The sequence below is a fragment of the Equus przewalskii genome, chromosome 14, assembly GCF_037783145.1.
Source record: "Equus przewalskii isolate Varuska chromosome 14, EquPr2, whole genome shotgun sequence".
NCBI lineage: Eukaryota > Metazoa > Chordata > Mammalia > Perissodactyla > Equidae > Equus > Equus przewalskii.
The window spans coordinates 78,246,224-78,256,973 of NC_091844.1; the positions used below are offsets into that span (position 1 = coordinate 78,246,224).

Consider the following 10,750-nt stretch of genomic DNA (forward strand, 5'->3'; position numbering starts at 1 on the left):
CACCCCTCGGTCTGGGGGCTTCTCCTCTAAAGAAAAGCTTCATCTGTTACCAAGGGTAGTCAACCAAGGGTCGTACCTGGAACGGGAACCCAGGGTTCCTCCTAAGCCCAGAATTTTCTGCTCCATCCCTGGCCCCTCGGCTTTGATCTGGGCCCTCGAAAAATCGCTATTTGGCCCTGACTTCCCAGCAGCCCCTGTGCCCTTCTCTGGTGCTTTTAACAAAACCCAGGACAGAACCAAGGTTCTGGTGGGCCCTGGACCACACTCTGTCAGGATCACGGGGACAGTTTGTGTCCACACCACACCATGAGGAAGAACTGGGACAACGGGCCAGGTGTGCATCATATCCTTGTTATCGGTTGTAAACTCTTCGTTGAACTCTGTGCCAGGCCCGGCACTAGGCCCCTGGGATGGAGAGGAAAATATGACGTGTTCTGACCTCCCATTGTTCCCCACTGGAGGGATATGATGGAGACAGAAACAGATCACTTGACCACACTAGGAGAGAGGTCAGCAAACTTTTCGTGTAAAGGAACAGATAGTAAATATTTTAGCTTTACGGGCCATACGGTCTCTGAAGGAGCTGCTCAACTCTGCCATTGTAGCGTGAAAACAGCCATAGATAACAGATAAACAAGTGAGCACGGCTATGTCCCAATAAAGCTTTATTTACAAAAACAGGCAGTGGGCCAGAGTTGGCCCTCGGGCAGTAGTTTGTGACCCCTGATCTAAGATGTAGGTTATCTAATAAGTAATTTAGAAACACAGAGGGGGGATTAATTACCACTGGGGTGGTGACGAGGTGCTGGAAAGCCCTCCACAAGGGAACAGCAGGATGTTCAATAGGCAGAAACTGGGGAAAGAAAGAGAGAAGAAGGAATCCCAGGCCCAGAAAGAGCTTGGGGAACGAACTGTCAGCATGAAATTGGTGGGTTCCAAGCACATGGACTAATCCAGCTTGCATGGTGCTGCAGTGTGGCAGGGCAGAAACCAGAAAGGAGGCTGCAGTTCCAGCACCTCAGATTATAAGGCCCGCGGAGGCCAGGGGAAGGAGCTGGGAGTTTATTGACAGGCAACAAGGAGCCACCGTGGATCGCAGGCAGTTGTCTGTGCAGAGGTGTCGATGACACGATCACAGCTACGCCTTTGACCATCGAAACACATCTGGTGATACTCCCACACGACCATCCCTGTTCTGCAGGCAGCGTGGAGTGACAAAGCACTGGCCGGGACTGCGATACACCACCTTCCAGATTGGCGGAGCAAGTCACTGCGCTCTAGGCCTCTGTCATGCAAACGTCCCCACCCAGGCACTGGCCTGAGAATTGCAGGGGGTGGGGGAGAGAGGGAGCAGAGTACCTCGTGACCTACACATGGAACCCAAGCCCCTACTATCCACGTATCTACGCACACCTTCTATTGAATATTTTCTATTTATTTATTAGCACCTGTTGTTTACTTAGTGAATACCAAGCACTACTCTAGGCTCTTTATACGTATTATCTTATTTAAACCTTAAAACAACCCAGTCAGACAGTTATCATCATCTGCATTTTACAGAAAAAGATCGATAGAGGAAACATTCTGATCTAGTAAGTGCCTACTGCATGCGGGCTTTGCTGTCCTCGACAAGAAGGCAGTGTTGTTCTGGGGAACTGCCCCTGTGTTTCAGACTGAGGTTCTTATCTTGGCTCCTCATTCACTGTTTGAGTTGGTGCAGACCTCAACTCTCTGAGGCTGAGTTTCCCCATCTGTAAAATGGGAATACTGTGCCTGCCTTGCGAATTATTAGAGATGCAGATAAAAGACATAGTACAGTGCCTGGCATGCAGTAGGTGCTCAATAAATACACACTGGATAAAGAAATGCACGGCAACCTCAGATCACGGACCTTACTGTAGGAACTTTGCAAACTTCTCACACTGCCTTCCTAGAAGTCTCTGTTCAGGAAGAGATCTTTGGCTGACCCTGGACCAGGGCAGAGGCCTCACTTCCATGTGGTTACAATTGGCCCTTTGAGGGGCCATCACCCGAGGGGACGGAGCCGGCTTCCCCCCTCTCCACATCAAGTGGTCCGATTAGAGCCAGCCACCAGAGTGAGGCTTCCGGGGGCAGAGGCCGGGCAGTGATGGATAACCCCACCCAGGGACGCACACACAGGGCTATTTTGGGGCCTCCTGCCTGGGAGGTGGCCTCCTCAGGGCATGGGGGCCACTGACCCGGAAACAAATTAAAGGCACATCTGTTGGGAGGCCATTTCCAGCAGTGGCTCCAAGCAGCCGCCTGCATTCCTGGAACAAGGGGGCTGTGTATGCGGTGAGGCAGGAGCACAGTGTCCATGCCGAGAAATGGGGGCTCAGCCTCTGGCCAGGAAGGAGCACGTGGGGGCTGTGAGGGCTGACCAGAAAGGAAGGGCCATTTCGGGTCCAGCAAGGCTCGCTCAAAGAAGGAGTTGTTTCTGAGGGTCTGAAGTGACTAAGGACACGAGATATCAGGATACTGGCTGCTGAGGATTTCCCAACACTCAGACCACCAGACTAGCTCTCTCCACTTGAAAGAACCTGAGGATGAGCTCTCTCCTCCAACTCCTTATTGACAATCCAGCTCCTTCTTATGATCCCACATGGATCATCCCGGCTTACATACAAGGGCCAGGAATTCACTGCCTCCACACTGGGCTATAAGCACCTCGACACGCCTACTTATTGATCATAAGACAAAATTTTGTCTCTGTGGCCTCCATCCAGTGGCCTCAGTGTGCGTCTGAGGTACCACAGGGTAATGTATATGTTCAGTAAGTTTTCCATGGATGATGGATGAAGGATGGATGTATGCACGGATGGATGGATGGATGGATGGATGGATGGACGGATGGACGGATGAAGGAGGATGGATGGATGGATTGGACTGAATGATGGAGATTGGACTGAATGAACAGTCTATGCTCGACACAGAAAATAAAAAGAAGATAAAAAGACACCTAAGGCACGCCCCTGCCTTCGAGACTTAGCATTCTCTCTGCATGCACAGAACCCTAACATGAGCTTCCTTATACCCATATCCCCCTGCTCTTTAAGGCACAGCACAAACACTTCCTCTGCAGAACTGTCCATGACTGACTTGCTCCCCCCTCCCCTCTCCTGGGAGAAATGAAATGACAGACACAGTCAGCGAAAGAGGAAAAATAAATTCTGGAACCTCGAGTCAGACCACTGCACTTGAGAGGAATGGTGCAGCCAGCAAGAATTTCTCCAAAAAGGAATACATGAAAAATGGTGTCCGATTTCATTGTCTGCCTGAGGAATTTGAAAACCTTGCTGAGTGTGAGAGTCTCCACTGAGTCCGGTCACTGATCCACTCCTTGAACACATTCTCCGAGCACCCACTCTGGGCCAGACCTTGTGCAAGGAGCGGGGTTATCCGCAGACAGGATCTCAATCCCGCCCCCAGGGGCTCAGGATCTGGTGGAAGAGGCAAGTAAGCCCACAGGTAGGCAGTATAATGGCAGCAACACTGAGCAGTAGTGAAGGATGGAGCTTGGAAGCCAGCCTGGATTCGAATCCTGGCTCTGCTACTGCCTGCTGTGTGACCTTGGAAAAGTCAGTTAGCCCATCTGTGCCTCAATTTCATCTGTAAAATGGGGATAATAGTAGATTAAAAAGAGTTCTTATTTATTAAAGCACTTAGAACAGTGTTGGTACACAGGGAGTTCTATAGAAGGGTTTGTTAAATTAAATAGCAACCGTACAGTGGGGTTGCAGCAGAGATCTCCTGGTGCTGTCGTCCTGAACAGGGTAACGTTGAGCAGCTTCCAGGACAAAGGCATTGTGAGGGGGCTGGCATCTCAGCAGGACCTCATTTCCTCCGGCGTTCCTTAAATTCACGGGCACCTACTGTGTTCTAGGCACTGTGTTAAAGCCTGGGGCATAGCTGAACTTCAATCATCCCCCCACTAGACAGATGTGATTACTACGCTCACTTCACACCCGGGAAACCGATTCAGCAAGGCTAGGAAACTTGCCCAAAGTCACACAGAAGGTCAAGGGCAGAGCCGGGCTGAAAAGGGGAGTCTGGGTTTTGGCTTTGCGATTTTGTTGCATGTGATCTGAAACAGGTTACTGAACATCTCTGTGCCTTGGCTGGCTCTCTGGGGCTGATGATGGTGCCGACCTCCAGTAAGACTTTGCGAGTTAATGCGGGCAGTGTACCTGGCACAGCGCCCGGCGCGGGGCGAGGTCTGCGAGAGGCAGCCGTGGTTTAGATCTCGGCGCTGATCACGCTGCTCTGCGGCCTCGCAGCCCGCGCCCTCCCGCCGGGGTCCCCTCCCGGACGGTTCCTGCTGGAACTGACGCGCCTTTCACTATGGCGGAGGTGGGGCGGGGCTTCTGTCCTTTGAGGGCGGCATGTGGTTTGAGTTTGAAAGTTTACTTCCTCGAAGTCTAACGAGCCTCTGAAAGTGATTAAGCAGAAGACAGAAAGGTTAAGCCAACGCCTTTTTATCGGAAGAAGTAATATCAAGCTTAATGTCCCCAAATCCGTTTCCCACCGGCTCCCGAGATCTCTCCCAAGAAGGGGCTTATTTCCTGGTGTGGTGGAAATTCCAACCCAAGTCCCCAAACATCCAGACGAGATGAGGGACTGGCTGGCAGCCACCCCCCCGCCTCTGCGCCGTGGGTTCCTTCTTTGCCATTTGAAGGGACCTGGGCTCGGAGCCAGGAGCTCTGGTGGGGCCCAGGACCAGCCCCTTGTCTCTGTGGGGTCCTCGGGAATGGAGGCTCCCTCCTGCCTCTGCTCTGCTCCAGCTCCTTCCCCAGGAATGCCCTCTGGGCTCCTCTCCTGAGGTGTCTGGGAAGCCGTCCTCACCCCTGTACTGGCTCTCAGCAGACTGAATGCTGGCTACACAGACTTCTAAGTTTATTCGTGTGGGGGTCCTTCTTCTATTGGTGTAGAGATATTACACATCTGGAATCCCAGTTTACAGGGTTCGTGGCACCAGGCACGGATTGCTGAGGGAAGCCACTGCTCAGAGGTCAGAAGGTGGATTCATTGCCCCAGGCCGGTGGAGGCCCTAGCTCGGCTGATGAGCTGTGAGAGAGCTGGGCGAAGTGAGGCAGCGGTGGCCCACTGCCACCGGGGGCCTGTCTGATCTGCGTGGAATTGGCTGAGCACGGGGTGTGCTGGGTTTGTCACTATAGAAAGAAGAAGGAAAAACTTCCCATTCAGACAGGGACAGAGAGGGAGGACTCACCCCAACTTTTCTCACTGCACCCTGCCACTTCGCAAATCCGATGTGCTATTTGAGGCTTCCTTCGGAATGCTTTCTTCCTCAGGAAGCTTCTCTGTCCCTCTGCAGCCTCTGCTCCCGACGGCCTGTGTTCCTGCTCTGGGGCACCTGGCCCTTCCTGTGTCTGTCTTCCCACGAGGTTGGCAAAGCACCTCTTGACTTTCCTGAGGAGCAGGACTTTGAGATGCTGCTTTCTTCACTTTTTCTTAGGCTCTTAGAAGCTTAGACTTGATAGGAACCTTCCAGATCGTGGAACTAGCCCTTCACTTTGCAGATAAGGGCCAGAAAAGTCAGAGGACTTGCCCAAGCCCACGCAATGATTAGAATGCAGAGAACTTGACCAAGTGCTGGTCTTTGACCACTATGCCTGTAACCATTGCAGGCCAATCTGTACCGGCCCTATTGTATCCTACGATATCAATAACGTTGTATCAAAAGTTGTCTTGCAGAGGGAACGAGCATGCAAGTCAGGCAAGGGAACAACTTGCAAAAACTGCAAGTCATGTAGCTGGAGCATGCTCAGAAGATGGAAACCTTGTCCTCAGACGACCTCAGGCTGCCTAGGAAGCAAATGTTCCCTAACTATGGAACTCAATGTAAGAGAAAGCAGAATGGGGAACCTGATGAGAAGCGAGGGGCGCCTTGAATGGTAGCACATCAGTGTAGCACATCGGACTTATAAGACTGCTACACTCCCACCCTCCAGTCAGATTCTGCCAAGTTAACATTTTGCATAGGCGCGCCCTCTCCCAACTCTTTGGATGTCTGTCCCCACTTCAGCTCTGGGAGACAGACTTGAGCCTTGCCCCGTCTCCTTGCTGGTTGGCGTTGCAATGAATCTCTTTCCTCTCTCCAAAGCCAGTGCCATAGTTTTGGCTTCTATACGCATCGGGCAGTGAGCCCTTGCTCAGTAACATGCCCGTTACCTGTCTTGGCGAAAAAGGCTGCAAATATGTGGGAATGTGAAGTGGGAAGTGGTTATGAGCAGTGTGTGTGTATTGTGTATTGTGTGTGTGGTGTGTGTATGTGTGGTGGTATGTTGTGTATTGTGTGTGTTGTGTGCATGTGTGTGTGTGTGCACATACACACTTGCTACTAAGAAGGTTGAGAGTAGGTAGAAGGATTTCATTCAGACCAACAAAATTGTTGGGACATGCAGAAAAGTGTTTTTCAGTTTCTTTTTCTGTCCTATAACACTTGAAGAGGAGAACATGCCTCCCTAGGGGGTCCTGGACCTCCATCTAGGAAGCGTATGCATACACACATCATTCATAGACACACTGTCTGTACAGACACCCTGATCCTTCTGTGTGATCAGGACAAACCAATGGATGGATGTACACAAGTGGTAACACAAAAAAGGGAAGCCATGGTTAACCACACAGCAGGGCTGGGGGGAGGCTGGCGGTCAGGACAGCGTTCCTAGTGGACAGAGGCTCTCTGATTGCAAAGATGATGCAAGCAAGCCAAGAAGTGTCCAGGAGCCAGCAGCCCTGCACTGGGAGAAGCAAAGTCTTGCTCTGACACACGTCATTGTATCCTAAATATGCCATCCTACGTTAGTTCTCAAATCTGTTGAAGGAAGGAATTTTTGCTGCAAATAAAACTCAAAAGGAACTTATCATCGTGTACTCCAACCACCCAACTGGTCCAAAATGTCCTTTATTATATCTATACGAAGTCCTTAATCAACTCCTGGCCCCACTGCAGGCACGGGGACCTCATTACCTCTCACAGCAAGCTTTTCTAGCTTTTAAATTCAAGTATATCTCTGAACAGTGAGGTGGAATCCTGTAACGACACCTATGCATTTTGTGTGTCCTGGGGGAGGTGGATAGGACCACCATAATCCTTGGGGTAGAGGTGATTCTTTTTCAGTACTAAACACAAAATGAGTCCTTAATGAACGTCTAGAGATGCTGAGAGCTACATTAGAGTCAAACCGTCACGGGCTAGGAGTGAGGACACGTGGATTCTGGTCCCACCTATTCCTCTTCCTGGCCTGTGCCTGTGACTTCATCTCTCCAAGACTTAGTTTGCTAATCTGCCAAAATGAGGTGAATTTAGGCCCAATTCACAGGCCAGTTAGGATGAGCAAATAAACTCGTGGGTGTGAAAGCACTTCGAAGAGTGAGAAGGGTACTTTCAGCGCAAGGAGTTATCATTAATGTTGTATCGGTTATCGTTAGTTTGGTAGGAGTGGGAATAATCAGAAGGCACCCCCTGGAAAGTTCCTCTGTAACTCCTGGGAGTAATGTAGAGCATTCACCTGCCATCACAGGGCTAGAGGACGGCTCGGGCTGGGGAGACTCTTCTCACACGCTGCCCTCCCAAGGGACAGACCCTCCCTTGGAGGAGCAAGCAGTGTCCAGGAGGCCTCTGGGTAGCCCCTTGTCCCTGATGATATAGAAGGGATTCCTGCCTCAGGGGAAGGAGGTTTGGTTGGGTGGAGTATGGACCAGACACTTCTCAGAATGCTCAGAGCGAATGACTCAGACTCTTACCCTGGTGCTTCAATTCCTGCTCCCCACCGCCCTCAGTGGCAGTGGACACACTATTGTAAAACCCAGTTCTTGGTTCCTGCGGGCTCCCTGCCCCCACTTCTCCCCCCTCCTCTCTCACAGGCCGTGAAGGCGGAGCTCCTGGGCTCTGCCTGCATTCCTCTGTCAGGAGCTGGAGAAAGGCCCCCAGCTGGAGCATCACCGGGGGTGGTCAGGACACCCCCCAGGGGGGCGGGGTAGCGGTCGGGGGGAGAGGGAAAAGAAGACTCAGCGACCTTCCTCTGCGGTTATCGCCTCCCATCTGTAAACAGCGCCCGGCCCTCCCGGGGCAGCCGCAGCCTCACACTCGGGGTGACAGGGTGTTTGGACGTTCCGAGACCCTCACCCAGCTGCCTTTGTTCTCTGGGCTTAATGAAGGGACTGCTAAAACCCCGCTGGCCAGATAAGATGACAGGGCCGTCTTTTAGGGTTATGGATGGTACACAGAGGTGACAGGACGAATTCCTGTGTGCGGAGGGTTCTGAGTGCACTGCCTTTTGTCCAGAGGTGGACTCGTCTCAACTGGCACAAGTTTGGTCCTTTGGCTTCCAAAACAAACATTTCTGACACATGCCGAGAGATTAGAGGAAGACAACAGGAGACAGGCATTTGGGGGGAAACAAAGGACATTGCCCCCCAAAACCAAAGTCCAAACACACCCGGGAGGGGCTGTTTCCACCTTCAGCTCACCTCCAATTTCTTTCACATCCATGATAAGAGCCACGTCACATTCAGCGCATTTTAGTTTAAAGTGCCTTAGCTTGATTTTACCAGCTCGTCACAACTCCGTGAAAGTTAGAATGCGGACGAGGGCGTCTGTGTGGTCTTATCTGTTTTGCCACTTATTAGCTCTTTGAACTTGGGCTAAATCACTTACCTTCCAGAAGATGGAGATTCTCACGTGGTGGGAAGGCCATTAATTAACACGTGGGAGCCCGCTTGTAAGCTGCTAGTTTCCCATGTGAGCTGTCATTTACTTCACGTACCACGGCAGCTTGCGGGGGCTGGGGGGATGCCTCTGCTGTGTCCACGGCTGCATTCCAGCCCCTGGAAACGGCATGGAGTGCGGCGGTGCAGACTGCCTTTTTGTTAACTGAATGCATGATTGATGGATGGATCTGAGGGGTCCTGGGGCTCTGCCAGAGCAGTCGTGGAGGAACCCCTGTTTCAACATACAGAAACAGGCTCAAGGGGCTCTCATGCTGACTTTTAGGGATCTGCACCCCACAATCCCTTGGAACACCTCTGGCCGCGGATGGAAGGCCTACTCTGGCGCCTCCTCCCTGGGCCCTGCCCCCTCCAGCCACTGGGCACTGCGCCCACCCTTGGCTTCCTCATCTCAGGCAGACCCGACCACACCAGGTGAGCCCAAACTCACACCAGCTCAAGAAACAGCCTCCCCACCTTCCTCAATACACATGCACACACTCCCCACACTGCTGAGTGTTCTGCTGGTCTAGAGACAAGGCCTCATTCCTAGGACCTGCCCCGTCTCCAGGCTGGACTTGAGTGTGACTCTGGGCACCACCCAGGCCTCTTCTCACTCACGACTGTCCAGAGCCTGGGGAGCAGCCCCTCTTCCTGAGCCCTTTCTCCAGCCCTTAAAGATCCGAGGGGTGAGCAGATCCATAACGACATCAGTACTGGAGGCCATGGTCCAATCTGGGGCAGAGTGGTACCGTTTCTATTTTATTTTCTTCAACTTCAAACAACTTCCTTCCAGCACCTTATATTTTGCCAGGATCATGTTCTCTTGCAGGTAAGATAAGTAAACTGAGTTCACGGACGGCTGATTGTTCCCAGGCCAATGGTCAGCTGTGGGGTGGTGCTTTTTATCACATTTTGATATGCCTTGATTTACCTACAATTGTGCTTTCTCTGCCAGCACCAGGGGTGACAGCCCCACCCAGGAGCTCAGTCACCTTGCTGAGCCCCCCACCCTGGGGGAACTGAGGAGGGGCTGGTCAGGGGCCTGTCGTCCCAGCTGCCCAATCACAGTTCGAAGGGCCAAGGCCGACAAAGGCCTCTGGGGCACAGTCTGCGGGGTGGGGGTCAGCCTGATGCAGTATGTAGCAGAAAATGGATTGTGACAGAGAGCAATAAACCGGGGGCCTGGGAGATGACTTTCTTTCTGGCAACTGCCCCGTTGGTAGAGAAATGTCCTCACGCACTTGCTTCTTCCCACTGACACAGCCACAGAAGGTGAAACTCCTCCTCAGGCAAGTCCCGTAGTTACGTCCTTCTCCTGACCTTCATGCACGCTCACCATCCCTCACGGTCCTGGTCCAAGTGCCTCTGCCTTGGTCTCCAAGCCTTCAGTGTGGCCACCCCAAATCCATCTGCACGCCATGATGATTCACTTCTAAGGCACGCAGAGACTCTGGTCACCCTTCTCCAGAGCCCTCAATGGCTCCATGTTGCCCCAGGATAAACACTGACCGTCCAGGCTGGAAGTCCAATGCCTTCCTCAATTCCCAAGTCACTTCCTTCACCTCACCAGCCAATGTGACATTTTCCAAATGCACTTTCCACTTTCTAGCCACCATGCTCTTCCCCATGCTGTTCCCACTGGCTGAAATGCCCATTGCCCCAGGCCCTTCCTCATCTGTAAATCTTTCCCACTTTTCAAGTTCTAACTGAAAACTCTGCCTGGCACTTAACCCCCTCTGCACACTTGATTATTCCTTTCTCCAAAGCATATTCCTCACACCTTCATTTTATAGTTGGCTTTTATATGTTTGTCTTCCCATGTCATCGTTAGCTGCTCAAGCAAAAGGATTGTGACTTATTCATTGTTGTGTGTGCGCCCCTGCTCTGGAAGAGCTCAGATCAAGAGGGAGAGGCAGACATTTAAACAAACGCATGCAGCAAAGCTTCGAGGTGCCACAGCAGAAAGACGCATGGAGTATTTGTTTAAACGTCTAGG

The 10,750-nt window shown here is 51.9% G+C and overlaps 1 long non-coding RNA gene across 1 annotated transcript; it reads right to left on the bottom strand.

The window, feature by feature from the left end:
• Window positions 1-648: 648 nt before the first annotated feature.
• On the bottom strand, window positions 649-5,786 carry LOC139075821 (uncharacterized). Its single transcript, XR_011526694.1, has 3 exons — window positions 5,249-5,786; window positions 3,749-4,450; window positions 649-3,630 (listed from the first exon to the last, which is right to left on the bottom strand). It is a non-coding gene; the product is annotated as an uncharacterized lncRNA (long non-coding RNA).
• Between the last annotated feature and the right edge of the window lie 4,964 nt (window positions 5,787-10,750).